General features: G+C 32.2%; 1 protein-coding gene and 1 long non-coding RNA gene across 3 annotated transcripts in view; one reads left to right on the top strand and one right to left on the bottom strand.

Moving 5' to 3' along the window:
- Window positions 1-14,091, top strand: part of LOC130896385 (uncharacterized) — a 67,556-nt gene extending 53,465 nt beyond the window's left edge. The window contains exon 3 of the long non-coding RNA XR_009059567.1: window positions 9,960-14,091. This is a non-coding gene — a long non-coding RNA (uncharacterized LOC130896385). The remainder of the gene's footprint in view (window positions 1-9,959) is intronic.
- Window positions 1-15,400, bottom strand: part of LOC130896384 (uncharacterized) — a 155,663-nt gene extending 140,263 nt beyond the window's left edge. Inside the window, exon 1 of one of the 2 annotated variants that reach the window (XM_057804418.1) lies at window positions 15,273-15,400. The gene's annotated coding sequence lies outside the window, so the exon portion shown is untranslated. The remainder of the gene's footprint in view (window positions 1-15,272) is intronic. The other variant, XM_057804419.1, reaches the window with a different exon arrangement.
- Window positions 15,401-15,714: the final 314 nt, after the last annotated feature.

Genomic DNA, 15,714 nt, shown 5'->3' with positions numbered 1-15,714 from the left:
CTGAGCGTCGGTGACAACAATGAACATTATGTTTTAGAGACATTATAGAGTGAGCTGAGCTTTCAATTGACCAACAGTTATTTGATAGATTGCAACATTCTAGATAATAACATTATCAGGAGAGAGATTCCGAAAAGATTTCTGTTATTTTCTATTCGTGAACCAAATTTTTAGAAGCTGTTTATTTATAAGCAATGATTCATCGCTTAGAATAGTGACATTTTTTAAATAAATCATCACTGAAAACAACAGAACTGGAAAAACGAAAAATAGAAGATTTTTACAGACATAAATTTCCTGGCGTTATAGGGATTGTAAATGGTCCTTACATCAGAAATGCCAGGATTATGAGACAGAATGTAAAAATCAACGCAAAAAATTAACTATAGGTTATACCAAATTTAAAAGAAAGCTTAGATATGCAATAAATAATCAGAGTGTCAAATTAAACGTTCTTGAAATAAAGCATGCGCATTTGAAACATTGCGAGAAGGTATTCCGAATTTATTCGGAATGTAATCTGATTATCTACTCCAATCAAAACTGATAAAACCTTTTTCTAATTATTATTACTGATATTCACGGTACAAGATAAGAATAACGATGGGAATGAGAACAAGTAAACAGATAGTCCACATCCAACGATCCATGTGGGGCATGAGGTTTTGAATTGACTGCGCTAACATTTCGATCTACTGTTAACCAGTCAGGCAGCACCTCATTCTTCTGGCTTCGAGAAGCTTGAATGTTAGTACTGTAGTCTTTGTTTATGGATTGCCCCCATGTAACCAAGGAGGTATTCCGTGGTTTCATTTGGTTCTTTACAAAAGCGACAAAACAAGGAGACTTCATAGAAATGGCGTTCGAATATATTAAGAGAGACTTCTAAATCGTTCATTGCTGAATTATAAGACATTTGCAGAACTTGAGGAAAGTGTTGAGGCTGGAGTATTGAAGTTTCAAAAGATTTAACATGTAAGTATATATTTATCAACAAATTCACCAAAAATATTATATGAATTGGAAAGTTACAGTTACGAACGTCCACGACACGGACCAAGAAGCCGGTCCTGTCCAATTTTAATGAAAATTTTAAATTTGGCGAGTACGCTGGTTCTCCAAATTCGGCGTCTTTGATATTGTTTTTGTTTATATCAATGTGGCGATTTTCTTATATTGCCATTTTTGACCATCTTCTAGGAGGCCTTTTCATTAATTTGTTTGTTTATTTGGTCTCTAGAATTATTCGGGAATTTCTTTGGGATATAAATTCGTGCTTTTTAGCTGCTAAAGTTAGTTTATAATAAAAAGTCATAATGAACGGGACGAATAAATTAAGTATGAGATAGTTTTAATAAATTAGAAGAAAAAATTTGTATACGCCATATTTTTAGAACAAATGTCAGTCAATTTTTATTTTATAATACGATTAGCTGGAAAACTTGGAAAGGATTGGAAAAACATGTTGGATATAATGAGGAACGAGGGCTAATTTCACGGCAAGTCGCTCATCAGAATGACTCAAATAGAATGGAGAAGAAAAGTGAAATTATACATGGAAGAAAACGAACTAGAATTTTCTGCATGCAACTGTGAGAACTAAGCTAATAGAAAAACACCTGTTCAATTTTAAAAGTTTGAAATTACTGGAATTACGTCAATAAATATAATTTGTGTTCATAAGTCTATTATTTTAAACAAAAATAATATAGAAAAAAAAGTGTGAAAAGAGAACGCTTTGACTTTATGTTCAATGATGAGATTCCAATATAATTATTCGTTTCAAGCAATGAATAATATTGCTGGTTCAAACGTTTGACGCTACTTATTGAAAATCCTAAGAATTGATGTTAGAACGAATTAATTTTGATGTTATCAATAAATATAATTCAATTGTATAATTCAAATTCCTCCTGAACTTAATAACCACTTGTCAAGAACAAGTTTGATTACTATGAACGTTATTACTACGAATCCGACACCCGGTGGACTACAATTTCGAAAACGTTGCCAAATTTAGTAGAGTTTATTGCCAGTAACTTAAATATAAGATATTATCAGATATCATCATTATAATCATTGTCAGTATCTGTTATATAATCCATCGCCACTCTCTGAATAATTTTTGTGTTCATTAAAGATCAAAGTAATTCAATAGTGTTCAAGTCCATATGATTTAATGATGATAATGTTCATTCACCAAATTACTTCTAAGTATAATATACAATAATCAATATTCATTCATCCATATATTCAAATGTGACCTTCGAGATGCGCCACGAAATTAGTACAATATTTGACCACTGGATGCTATGTTTTACTTTTGTTCAAGACATGATGATGAAACTCGTAAATTGTATAGTGTACATTTGAATTTATAGGAGAAGCAAAAGCTTTAGGACGACACAAAATTTGATAAGTTGTGTTAAAGACGCGACTTTTTCATGAAACTCGATTATTTCAATGAATCGCATGATTATAATATACCCATTAGACAATATCGAGACTGAAATCTACCGTCAATCCTTATACGTGTCTTTAGCTTCTCAAAAATTGCTGATTTGGTTTGAAAATATCATTGAATGCATCTAAAAGATCAAGACATTCATTAATAGATATTTCGATAATATCTGTTATACAAATGAAATTTTGAGGTTAGAGAACAGTGCAAAATTGCTGGGAACCAGATCTGGTTAATACGGTGGGTGAATTCCAGTCATGGCGATCATGGAAAGTGCGTTTTCTGATGCTTTTATTTCCTTAAAATACGGAGGCTATAATGCAATTTCTCCTTTCACCTCATTAAGCTATGATGTTGAATAACTTCCTGTTATTGTTTTAGTTTTGTGAAGAAAATCGATAAACACAATTCCATGACTATGTCAAAAAATGGACGCCATCAATTTTTCAGCCTAGCTATTTTCGTGAATTACACATTCAAGAGAAAGAACTAAATCTAGAACACTAATATAAGAAGTAATATTATATATAAGGTTCTTTGTAAAGACAATGATGCTGTTTACACAGAATAGACATCTTAATATTAAGACCTATACGTTCATTAATATCAAAGATGGTTCAACTCGTAGAGGAACCGTGATAACGCGCAATGATCGCACTTGTACGCGCTCATGACGTCAAAGTTAACCAACTTTTTACTTTTTTACGCACTGATCGTCGTTGAACGTCAAAAACATAACCTCACTTTTCTAGTTTGTAGTTGCAGATACTGAAAAATAACTTCTCTGAGTGGAAGGCTGATGGAATTTGTATGAATCTAAATTTGGAAGAATATAGGGAATCATTTTTCCATTTGAAAATTGATGATTAATTTCCTGATCTAATCGACATTCACGTTTACTTATTGAATGTTCTGTTAAATTCAAAAGTTGATCATATAAACCTTGATTAATTCATATATGTTTTGAAAATTCGTCTGGATCTATTTCGTTTATTTCAAAATATGTTATAGTTAAGTAACTGTAGATATTTATGTTCAAATTGAGGCCGTGTCGAATGTCGCTTTATATATAATATATATATTTCTCCACACATTTCATACAGTAATAATATATTTTAAATAATTAGAAATCGTTGATCGCCGTTCAAATTTGTTTACGAACATGCACTTTTAAGGTTATGCCTATTAGTGAACGAGTGTCATTCTGTGCAGCTTTCTAATGGCGAGTAAAAAGAGAAAGAGATTGGTAAACCTATGTTCTTTCTCTCTCTCCTGATAGGACAATTCTACTTACACTAACTCTAGACACACAAATATTTGGTGGACGCGTTTACAAGAACTCATATGACATGAAGTTCACATTTCCTTTTTATGAAATACCGTTTCTAAATAGAGTAGCATCGATATTATCATTGTGAAATTCGAAAGCATCCATTGTTGTTCGTTTTATTCAGGTGAGTTAGTTTATTACCGTAATTATATCACACCTCTGCGGACCTTATCTATCTTTTATAAGTATTCATAAGCCTACAACAAGTTTTCGAATTATAGCCGCTGACACGGGTTAAAATTCGTAATTATTTGTCATAGGTAATTTTGAGCTGGTATCCGAATATAAAGTACACGAAAATGACCAATGAAATTTTAATTCCCAAGCGCTACGAAGAGAACGTTACCGGAACGGTATTGCGCATTAATTTTTGAGAGTTTTATGTTATTACAGTGTGCATTGGTGTGGAGTTGGCGAGAACGACATATTTGATTGTGACACTTGTTTTCACGAGGAATTTTGATTATGATTACCACTCCTTTCAACCTATGAAAATGAAAATAAATCTTGTCCTAGCACCAAAAAACAGAATCAACATATTGAATCATTCAATTCTAAAAAACAAAAACCTAAATATCGATTATCAAACTCTTATAGAAAATAGCTATACAGAAATAGTGTAAACGAGATAATCAATGACATACAAAGCAACTGTGAAAGCACTGGAATAACTTCTTCACTAAGATATGGTTCTATACAATACCTGGTCCAATGATCACAAAAAACTCAAAAAATACTCAAAAATATCTACTCAGAAATAAAACAAAAAGAAAAACTTTCACGACAGAAAAATTGCATTCACAGTTTTTCTTGTATGAACTGTGACATAGGCCAAACCAAAGAGATTGCATAACCTTTAAACGTGATTGCGCCCTTTTGGAACATGTAATTTGTAAGGGTCACAATAAGAACTTTACAGAAATCAAAAGTTTAGATATAAAAAATAAATAGAACGAAAGATTGATTTTTGAATTCTTCTATATGAAAAGTAACCAATCTAGCTTGAACAACAGATATCACACAGAAAAAATCAGTCAAATTTACATATTTTCATTAGTTTTATTAAACAACTCGAGAGAAACTAGTCTTGTCGTTTTAGAACTTAAATACAAACACCATTTTTTTAACTAACAACAATCACATTTCAATTGATTATTCTTGCCACTTCAACCTAATCAAAATATCAAACAAAACATATTCCTAAACAAACACATTGATAAAAATGAATTTGAAACATTTATTCTAGTCAAACATTCTCGAACGATTTTTTTTGTGATTTTCGACATGTTTTATACAGCAATGTACCTACCGAGTAACTAGCTTCGACCTAACCATGTTTCGCTGGTTTCCCGAATTCAATCGTGATCGTACTTCGCTACAGGATGAATTTCGTCATCCAAAATCGGCTGTTGTGCTAGAAAACATCGATTCTGTGCAAAGAAATGTTGAAAAAATTCAATTGCGACAAGCAACGAATCATGAATCTATGCCTATGAACCCAAAGCTGAACACCAATCGACTGTATGGTTCTTTCAATGCGAGCCAAATCCAACAAAAGTCTTCACTTCAAAGAAAATGGTCGCCTGTTTTAAAGAAATAACTGGACGTGTCTCCACCGATCCATCAGAGCAACGTATAATGGTCAATTCTGAATATTACAATGTTATTTGTTTGCTAGAAGTGGCCGAAAAAATCAGGGGAACCAATCGCAGAAAACGAATCATTCTCCATGCCAACAATATAAGCTCTCGCACATCAGTTCAAACAAAAAGTTTCTGAATAGTCAAAACATCGAATTGATGGGTCATCCGCCGTATAATCCTTGTTTGGCACACAATGATTTCTTCTTATTCCCGCAGATCAGAAATAAATTGCGTGGTCAACGTTTTTCTACACCTGAAGAAGCGATTGGTGCGTTCAAATCACAGATACCTCAATCGAAATGAAAGAGATGAAATTGATTCAAACGCATGCAAAAGGTATTGATCCTAATGTCGAATATTTTGAAAAACAGTCCAATTATAAATATTTGTTCTTACGTGTCTATCTCAAAACTCTAGTAGCAACCTTCGTAAATGAGGAAACAAAATTTTATTTACCAAATACAAATCGAAAATAAATTGAGAGGACAACGTTTTTCTATGCCTGAAGATGCCATTGATGCGTTCAAATCACATGCTTGGCTCAAACGTATGCAGAAGTTTATGGATCTTAATGAAAAATATGGAACAATAGATGAATATTTTTATTTATTTGTCTATCTCAAAACTTCAGTAGTAACCTTCGTAGTTGGATCCCATTCGAATAACTTTTTCTTATATTAATCTGACCCACTTCGGTCAATCCCAATATCCCCCTTGCCACAACGAATTGTGACAAAAATTACACTACATTTTATGTAAACTTTCATTGAAACATGAATTTTCAATACAAATTTCCGTTATATTATTCATTGAGTATATTAATTTTTTTATTGAACTCTCTCCCTATAACACCTATTCCCAGATTTTCAATTTCTTTATCGAGAGTTATCGGGACACCTATTTCCATTATTCAATAATATGAATCGATTATATATAATGGTCTCTTGAATTATAAATGTTATTAATAAATCATAATTATAGTCTTTATTATGAATGCTTAATACGATTATTGGTTTTTTTCACCTTGTAGTTAAAATAGGTTTAAAAGAATCCATTTGTTATATTGATAAAAATCAATTTCTCCTCAACCATATATTTTAAGGAACAAAGTTTAATTACAAAAAATACTGATTATTGTAGTCCAGAGATGGACAGTACTCTTGACTTGGGGAGTCGCAAACTTTGAAGTAGTTTCTTTGGTAATGCCCATCAAATGTAAAAACGTTAGTAGATTTTTTTTAGTGTTCCATATTTTCATTTTTTTAATCATCTTGATGAGTTTCTAATCTACTTTTCAAATATTTAGTTGTTTGTCCCAAGTAAATAGCATCTTGATAATGTGACTTTTAAATATATTATACTGTACATATGGTTTGATTCTTAAGCTCTGCTTTGTCTCTCAATTGATCATATTATCTATTATTTTTTGTGGCTTACTTTGCTCTAAATAATCGTTGTTTTCCTTCAATACTTCTAGCTCCATCAGCTGCTATTGAAACGATTTAAATTGATTCCATTGACTAGATCTTTTTGTACGATATTTGCAATATCTTCTCTTCTTGTTTGTCCTGAGACCGATAGTAATCGTAAAATTTCTTTTGGACTTTGGAAAAACATATATCTTACAAAAACCGCAGCTTGTACTGTGTCTTTTATGTCGCATAACTCATCGATAGCAAATCAGCAGAAGGAAATTGAATATCTTCCACCTACGAGACAGTTCTTTAGATGCACGAGTAATTCTTGACATATATTACAGAAGAGTAGGCGAAAAAAGCGAGTGAAAGTAGCTGAAAAATAGAATCGATGTCCAATCCTTGATAGGTCTAGAACGATTATCAATTTTATTTTTATAAAATCAATAATATTTGCATATGGTACTGAAGAGCCGCAATTTCATATCCAAACTCCGCCACTAGCTCTCTCGGTTGTTATTCCTGTCTTGAGGCCGCTTGACATGATGCAAGACAACGTGCAAGGAATTGCACGCAATTTATTGCAAGGTCAATATATTTCATGGATGAATATTGCATTTTATTTAATATTTGTGTGTGATATAAATATGGAAATAAAAAACTAAGTAAAATAAACAAGAGTGGATGACTACCAATAATTGTAACTTCTGCTTTTGGAGTGTGATGAACAGAGAAGAGTATTAATCAAAATCATAACCTCAAATTTAATATTTTGCGCCTAGCTTAACAATGAAACTAAAGCAAAGTTTTACGAAAGTCAGCTGTTGAGCCAAAAGTAACAAGATTTCTCCCTAGAATTGCAGCTTGCCCGCAATGGAATGACATTAAATCGATAATGTTGCAAGTGCGAAATATTGCATGAAAAAATCAGCTGAACTACATCAGCGCATGTTTTTGATCAAGAAATATTGCGTCTTACTTTGCATTGTACGTTTTATTGCATCATGTGAAACGGCCTTTAGCTCTGTTATTTTTAAATTGGTTTAAACCGGTCACAAAAAATGAAATAAAATTTGACGTGAAAAATTTCGTCGGCTAAGGGTATAAAACTGCTAATTCGCTTTAAACCAAATTTACAGGTGAAAAATTAAAAACTTTATATGAATTTTGCAATTTTAAGTTATAACTACAAATATAATTGATTTATTTTTGGATATTCTACATTATTAGAGACTAATTACATAGTAATTTTTCCATTGTTTATAAGTGTTTTTATGACTAAGCAGGTTTTTGTTGGAGCAATCGTTCTATTTTCCGGACCTAGCAGGTTTTTCTAATAATTTCAAGGGTGACTAAAACAACTTTAATTAGTTCGTTAATCAGTCTATTTATTTCTTATAATCACAGTAACATATTTGGCTGATTATTTATTGAACTAATCAGTATTTTAGTAGAAAATCTTTGACATAAAACAAAAAATGGAACAATAAACATCTAAAATCCTCTTTCCATAAAATAGTAGTTAAAAGTAAGTTAAAAATCACTATTTTTCTTTTTTTTTCCTAATACTAATTAATTATTTATTATCAACACTTTATACCCTAGCACGAAGTATACCTAGTAAGAGGTAGGGATTTTTTAAGTATTGTAAGTCTTGGAACTTTCTCGCAGTGATTTTTGGCCTGCTACTGTATAAATTTTGTAGAGCAGAAAATAGTACGTGCGTCACCAATAAGGATTTTCTTTATGGTAATATTTGCCACCCACCTGGGAATCTAAGTTTGTAATGAATATCAACATTTGGAGTGTACCGAAGACCTCTTAAGATCTTTCACATTAGCATCTTCTTTAGATCGACCAGGGTGAATGCTTTAATGGAATTTAATCCCATTAAACTTGAGAATAAGAAGAATTGTTAGCTTAGACATTTTAGTTCATATTAACGCGGTTTCTTCCTTGCAGATCTACAGATGAATATATACTCTGTTGGTATATGAATATCTTTGTTTTTTAAGCCCCTTTCTATGGTCGAATGCATAGAGTCCGCCTCCATTTGCGCATGCTCGACCTCTATCACGATATTTCAATCCCTAGCTGTAGTAGGTAAAGCGTTAACCAAGACTGAATTCCTGATCTGGTAAGTACACCCATCACTGTAAAAAATTACTTTCATCGGTTCAACATATTAATCCTGGAGTACAACATTTTTCTCTATTAAATCCATCCAAATACTAGCAAATTCCTTGGAATTTAAGCCTCCACCACTTTCATTCCATAAATAACAGACACTGTTTTTATTTTTGAAATTGAAATTTGTCAGGTTATGTGTTTGGAGCTTTGTTCGGTAATATAAGCTGCTTATTTTGGATTTAGGAGACATCAATTAAGCCTGTAGGTCTACTGTAAAAACAATCTTTTCTTTTTCTTTATCCTTTTCTGCTCTCGCTCCTTTTTTTTTTAGTTTAATACACTATTTAATCTACTACAGGCAATTTTTCGACTTTATATAGGATGGATAATCTTAAGCTTTTGTTATCAAATGCCTCTTGGAAGATACTGAGAGAAAGAGGCTTCAAATTTTGTTGTTCACAACACCTGTTTTTGATGTCCATTCTGGTAAAAGGTATTTTTTTCAGTTTTTACTCGGCAGTGATGTGACTTCATGACGGGTAATAAGTCAAAAATTTAGTAACTCTTTACACTCTTTCACAAAAGGTTTTGATGTAGTAGATTGCGCTTGATTTTTCTTGTGATTTTTGTCTTTGCATCGGCTGAAAACATTGCTCTTCCATTTTAAGACCGTCCATCTCCCAATTCTAAGAGTATGAAGAAACATAGTTCTACAAACTTTTAGTCGTTGATCTTGTAACTTTAGATAATAGATTCCAACTTTAAAATCTTAAATCAGTAGGTTTATTCCATAGAAAACTGTATGGATACGTTATATCGCCGAATACACAATACAAAATATGGCGTCAATCATGGAGTTAGCCGCGAAATTTGAATTATATAGATTTGGCTGTTTAACGCACCACACTTTTTGCCAATTTAACAAATAGAGTGAGTTTACCTAGTTTCACACGTTCATGTGATTTGTTTTTTTCTTGCAGATGGTATAAAAACTGTCATTATGGACCAAAAGTGGAGCTAGCAGGTTTACACTCTCAGCTGACGATTTGTTGAATTTACTTATGGAAGTTTTGTTAGTGGCAGCCATCATGCAGTTTTAAAATACTTGTCAAACGACATCCAATATTAATTTATGAAATATTTTTGCACGTTGTCTTGCACTATGTCAAGCTGACTTTAGTGCAATTTGAATTAAGTGCTGTTCTTAACGAAAATATTTCTTTCCCATTTCTTTTCAGTATAACTTCATCTAAATAGTATTCAAATTAAATTTCAATATTTGTTTTAATAAAGGGAACATGACACGGTCGAAAATAAAAATAAATGAAAACAAATAAAACCATCGATTTTTGATGAATTGTTAGATAACAAAACTACGGGTTTAATTGCGTGTGTGTAGTGGTAGACTGTTTTGTTGAAAGTGGGTAAATAAACACTCGTTTGACGTTCATTTGAATCGGTTTAACATCAGAAGTACTTAATCAATTTAGAATATTAACATTGTTGTGGTTAAATACATTTCTATAACATTGATATTCCAGTTTGAACAATAAATATTTTGATTTTCTCTCGAATATCTATCTTTATACATATCTCACAGTTATTTGTGAATCTGAATGAATTTTCGGTTTTTTCTAAATCGATTTTTTTGTCTTTTGAAGCAAGATTTCATCAGAAAGTGTGAATATAATAATAAATCACTATGTGAGTGGAATATAAATTAAGTATTAATGTTACACGGTTTATAAGCTTGATTCATTTTATTATATAAGTGTGGAATAGTTTACCTCACATCGAGTACACAAAACCTTATTTCTAAAATTATAAGAACTGAATTATATTAGAATGTAATTTGAATCATTGTAAAGTAGGTATCGAAATTCAGAGTCATAAGAGTCAGCGAAAGATGAATAGCAAATCTATAAACCCTTCACTGAGTTCATCATAGCTGCACGTAATTTCCTTTTTACTTGTTAAATCTTTTTATATGTTTGTATTTGACAAATCGACTCGATTTTTCTTATGTTGTCATAAAAATTATCTATCTATTAGAAAATATATGTAAACAGTACATCATTATGATTATAAATATGTAGGAAAGTGTTTGTAATTGTAAGTCAAAGCAGCTTATTTTATATATCAGGGCTTCTTAAACTTTTTCATATAGCGACCCCCTTCAAGCTTAGGAAATTTTAAACGACCCCCTCCTCCATATAAACGTTCAGTTGAAAATCGAGGAGCGCGTTATATTTATTATTTTAAATGCTACTTCCATATTTTCATTTATAGGCCCCACATAACAGTTTTGCATTGCCACTTTTCTCAAAAAATAGTTATAATAAAACTACAATAGTATTTTGTATGATTTTTATTTGTATTTATATTTGTACGTAGTGTGTATACTAATTTTGAAATTTTATTTATAACGATTGAAAAGTATCAGATCTTTGCGACCCTTTTTCAGTAGTTTCAGTAGTTTCAGACCCACAGTTTAAGAAGCCCTGGTATATATTGCCTCATTGTACATTATTAAGTAACTATGTGGAAAATAACACTGCTGTCAATAAATTAGCCTTGAAGTAATAATATCCACAGAAACTGAGGGGTTAAAATTTGTATGCAATATCACCTTCTCTTCATTGTCATTCGATATCTGACGAACATCTAGATTTTTTTCGGTTTTTGAAGTGAATAAGTGTGTGGTAACTAAAAATTAATGAATGAGTTTTATGAGTTATGAGTTTTAAACCTTCCGTTAGTCGCTTGTGTATCCAGGAGATACATGCTGTATTCAGCGTACTCTTAGGTCAATGTGTCTCCAATCATTTCCTAGCACAACATTAGCAAACATCCTTTTGTTCCATTGTTATGGCCATAAAACCCAAATGGCGGCGGTCATGTACCTGCTCGATACACAGCGACCATCGACGGTAAGGTTTTGTGTTCAGAAAATCGATTGTAAAATTGTTTTTTCAACAATGAGTGCAAAAAAAGTGTTTGATTTTTCGAAACCGGAAGATGTCGAAGAACTCCAACGACTAATGTTTGAGGAAAATAATGAATCTAGTGCCGATGTCGCCGACGATGCTTCCGATAAATCAGATTCAGAGGATCAGGTCGAAACAAGATCCATTGATTCAGACACCGAACTTGGAATTACTGACAACGAAGAGGAAGATGAAGCTACGGAAGAGGTTGATAATTATTTTGTTGGTAAGTACACTAATGTTCAAATAATTTTTTTTGCTAATTTGAAAAAAATTAGGTAAAGATGGTACACAATGGAATAGAACACCTCCTAAAATTTCAAAAATGCGTCCCCATAATATTCTAATTAGATTACCTGGTGTGGTTGGAAATGATGGAAAAAACGCCAAAACGGAGCTCGAATGTTGGAATTTATTTTTCACGGACTCCATTTTAGATTTATTAATAAAATATACTAATCAACACATAGATAATGTACGTCAGAGATTTGCTAGGGAAAGAAATTGCAGACCTACACACAAAGCTAAATTAGAGGATTTATAGGGCTATTATATTTGCTGGGTGTATTCAAAGAAGCTCATCAACGACTTTCGGATGAAAGATAAACATTTTTCGGATGACAAAGTCTGAAAAACGCTTTAGGTTTTTGATAAGGTGTCTAAGATTTGACAAACCAGAGCAACGCGGCGTCAAGTGGATAAATTGGCCCCCGTGAGAGAGCTTTTTACTATTTTCATTAAAAACTGCCAAAAACATTATCATCTAGGCCAAAATGTGACGATCGATGAAATGTTGTCAGGTTTTCGAGGTAGATGTTCATTTAGGCAATATATTCCATCAAAACCAAACAAGTATGGCATAAAAATATTTTGTCTTAGTGATGCCAAATTATATTACACCGCCAATATGGAGATATATTGTGGACTACAACCTGAAGGACCTTTCCAACAGTCCAATTCAGCGGATTCGGTAGTAATGCGGCTTTGTAAACCCATAATTGGATCCGGTCGAAATGTTACTGCGGAAAATTGGTTTACTAGTTTGAAGCTAGTAAAAGAACTGGAGAAAAATAAGATATCATATGTAGGCACAATACGAAAAAATAAAAGGGAAATTCCCCCGGAGTTTTTATCACTGAAGGATCGCGAATGTTTGTTGTTTTTGTTGTTTTTGGCTACACAAGAGATGACACTCTCGTTTCATACGTTCCGAAACAGGGAAAGACTGTAGTATCACTTTCAGCATGCACGTTTCATCTACAAAAGTTTCCAATGACACTAATTTTATTTTACAATGATACAAAATCCGGTGAAGATGTTGTCGACAAACTATGTGCATCCTATAATGTTGGCAGATCAACCAGAAGATGGCCAATGATGATTTTCTATCATCTTATGAACACAGCGGGTTTGAATTCCAGGACAATTTTTTTGGCTAACCAAAATGAATTTACTTCAAGAGTAGAGTACTTGAAAAAATTAGCACTAAATTTGGTAGACGAGCAACTTCGGATCAGAGCCCAAATTGAAAATCTTCCCATGGAACCCATGAACCTTGCTATAAAATATAAGCTTCAAGAACCTGAACCAGAAACGTCGAGGGCACCAAAGCGACAACGTTGTCGGCCATGCTATCAGCAGCAGAATAAGAAAACATCATTTAGTTCTTATCGTTGTCAAAAATGCGAGATTGTACTGTGTTTGAAAAAACATTCAAAGATTCTTCTACCATTATTTGCTTTTATTAACAACCATACAATTAAATAATTACACTTGTCAAAATTAATTTCCACTTTTTCAAAATTGCCTGCAAGTATTATAGGCAGCCAGGTAAGTAAATATTGCTTGTAGAATATTAAAGAAGCTTATTAAGGCGTAAAGTGATAAATTCAAATAAAATAATACATTATTTACATGCATGTATCTGAGAGATACATAGCGATTAACCGCATCACTAGAAACCGCGCGCCCAGTGGAAGGTTAACAAAATCAAGATCTGAAGAAATCACTCACGGTTTGTAAGAATGGGAATGGCCAATTTATCGATATCTGTCGACGTGTTTACGCAGGTATTTCGATTGAAAGAAAGTCGGGATCACTTAAAAGCTAAAAAAAAAAAAGAAAAGAGAAGCTTTGGTTGGAGCGGCTTACGGAAAACTAAGAGGCAGTTTACGGAAATTGGGCAGAGTATTATTCAAAATCGATAAGAAAGTTGTAAACAGCATTCTAAAAGGACAGAATTTAGTTCAAAAATCGAAAAAATCGGCACACAAATATTCTGACAAGCAACAAATGGAACCAAAATCAAATCTTAGAAGTCTTAGTGATGAATTTTCGACCAACAAATATTTGGAAATAATTATCGACGACAAGTCATATTTCACTATTGACAGGAGTTAAACTGTGAATAATAAGATGTAATATTGTCAGAATGGCGAGGAACTAAATTCAGAAGACAAAAAACGTTGAACTCGAAGGTAATTATATCTCCTCGTGGTTGTTTTTCAGCATACATTTGACCTTGTGGGAATTCTGTAACCACCAAAATATATGGACAAGAATGTGTTAGATCTAGATTAATTCAGTTCATGAAGAAAAAGAATTGTGGAGAAAATTTTGTGTTTGACCAGATACGACAACTGCTCATTATGCAAGGGACGTTGTGAAAGCTTTTGCAGAATGCCTCAGCTCAGGCGTTTTTGTTGAAACTTTAAACGAAACTCAAATTCTGAATGTGATAAGACACAATACATGAAGAAATAGCAAAAAAAATTCTGAGAAATTTCGAAAAAACCATATTAAGTATTCCGAAATTTATTAGGATTTTGGATTTATTAAAAACAAAAATTGGGAAACCGAGCCGAATAGGTGCTGATTCAGTTATATAAAACGAGTGTTACTAAATAAATGAGTTAAAATAAAAAATTCTTACGGATTTTCTTCAAATCCTTAGTGAGATAAATGGAATCTAAAGATAGAAGCGTTTTGTGGATATTCAAAGTCTATATTTTGATGTAAAATATTACAGTATATAATTTTCTTTCACCAATATTCACTGATTGCATTCTCAACTTCATTCATTTGATTTATAAAAAATAGTGTCAGTATAATTTATTAATATTCTTTGAATTTGATATTAATTATTATAAACGAAGTTTTTATTTCGATTTAATTACTCATTTTTTCAAAGTCAAACTGATTACATGAAGGTGGATTTTTTATTTTTTCGCCACCTTCACATTTCTTTAAAATTATAATTTTTCATTTAAAAAGTCTTATAGTATGGCAATGAAATATTGTACTTACAAAATATTCGAATTTTGAAAATTGAACACTATAATTGAAACTATTTGAATGTTGGAATCGTGAAAACGCGCGGAAATCTTCCAACCCCCGAGCGTGCCTTGACAGGACCAAAACAAGCGGTAAACTGCAGAACTTCGGAGTTGTGGATACTTCACGAAGTTGAGGAAAAATGCAGGTAAACACATGCGCAACGCGGAAACGGTATGCGTGTAAGTTTCATGTTGATCTCGATTATTTTAGAGTTAATTATTTCGTTTCCCTATTTGATACTATCAGAGATACTGGGATTTACTTAAGGTTAATCAAAACATCATATATGCTTTTAGATAAAGTTACCTAACAGGCTTTCAAGATAATCCAAGTACTATTATAACGAAACGAAATGTAAACAAAAACTTTTCATATGTTCAAAAGTTTATATTTTAAGATAACATAAACAGTA

This window comes from Diorhabda carinulata, chromosome 7 (genome assembly GCF_026250575.1).
Source record: "Diorhabda carinulata isolate Delta chromosome 7, icDioCari1.1, whole genome shotgun sequence".
Lineage (NCBI taxonomy): Eukaryota > Metazoa > Arthropoda > Insecta > Coleoptera > Chrysomelidae > Diorhabda > Diorhabda carinulata.
The sequence above is the reverse complement of the archived record's forward strand: the minus strand, read 5'-3'. Positions and strand labels throughout refer to the sequence as shown.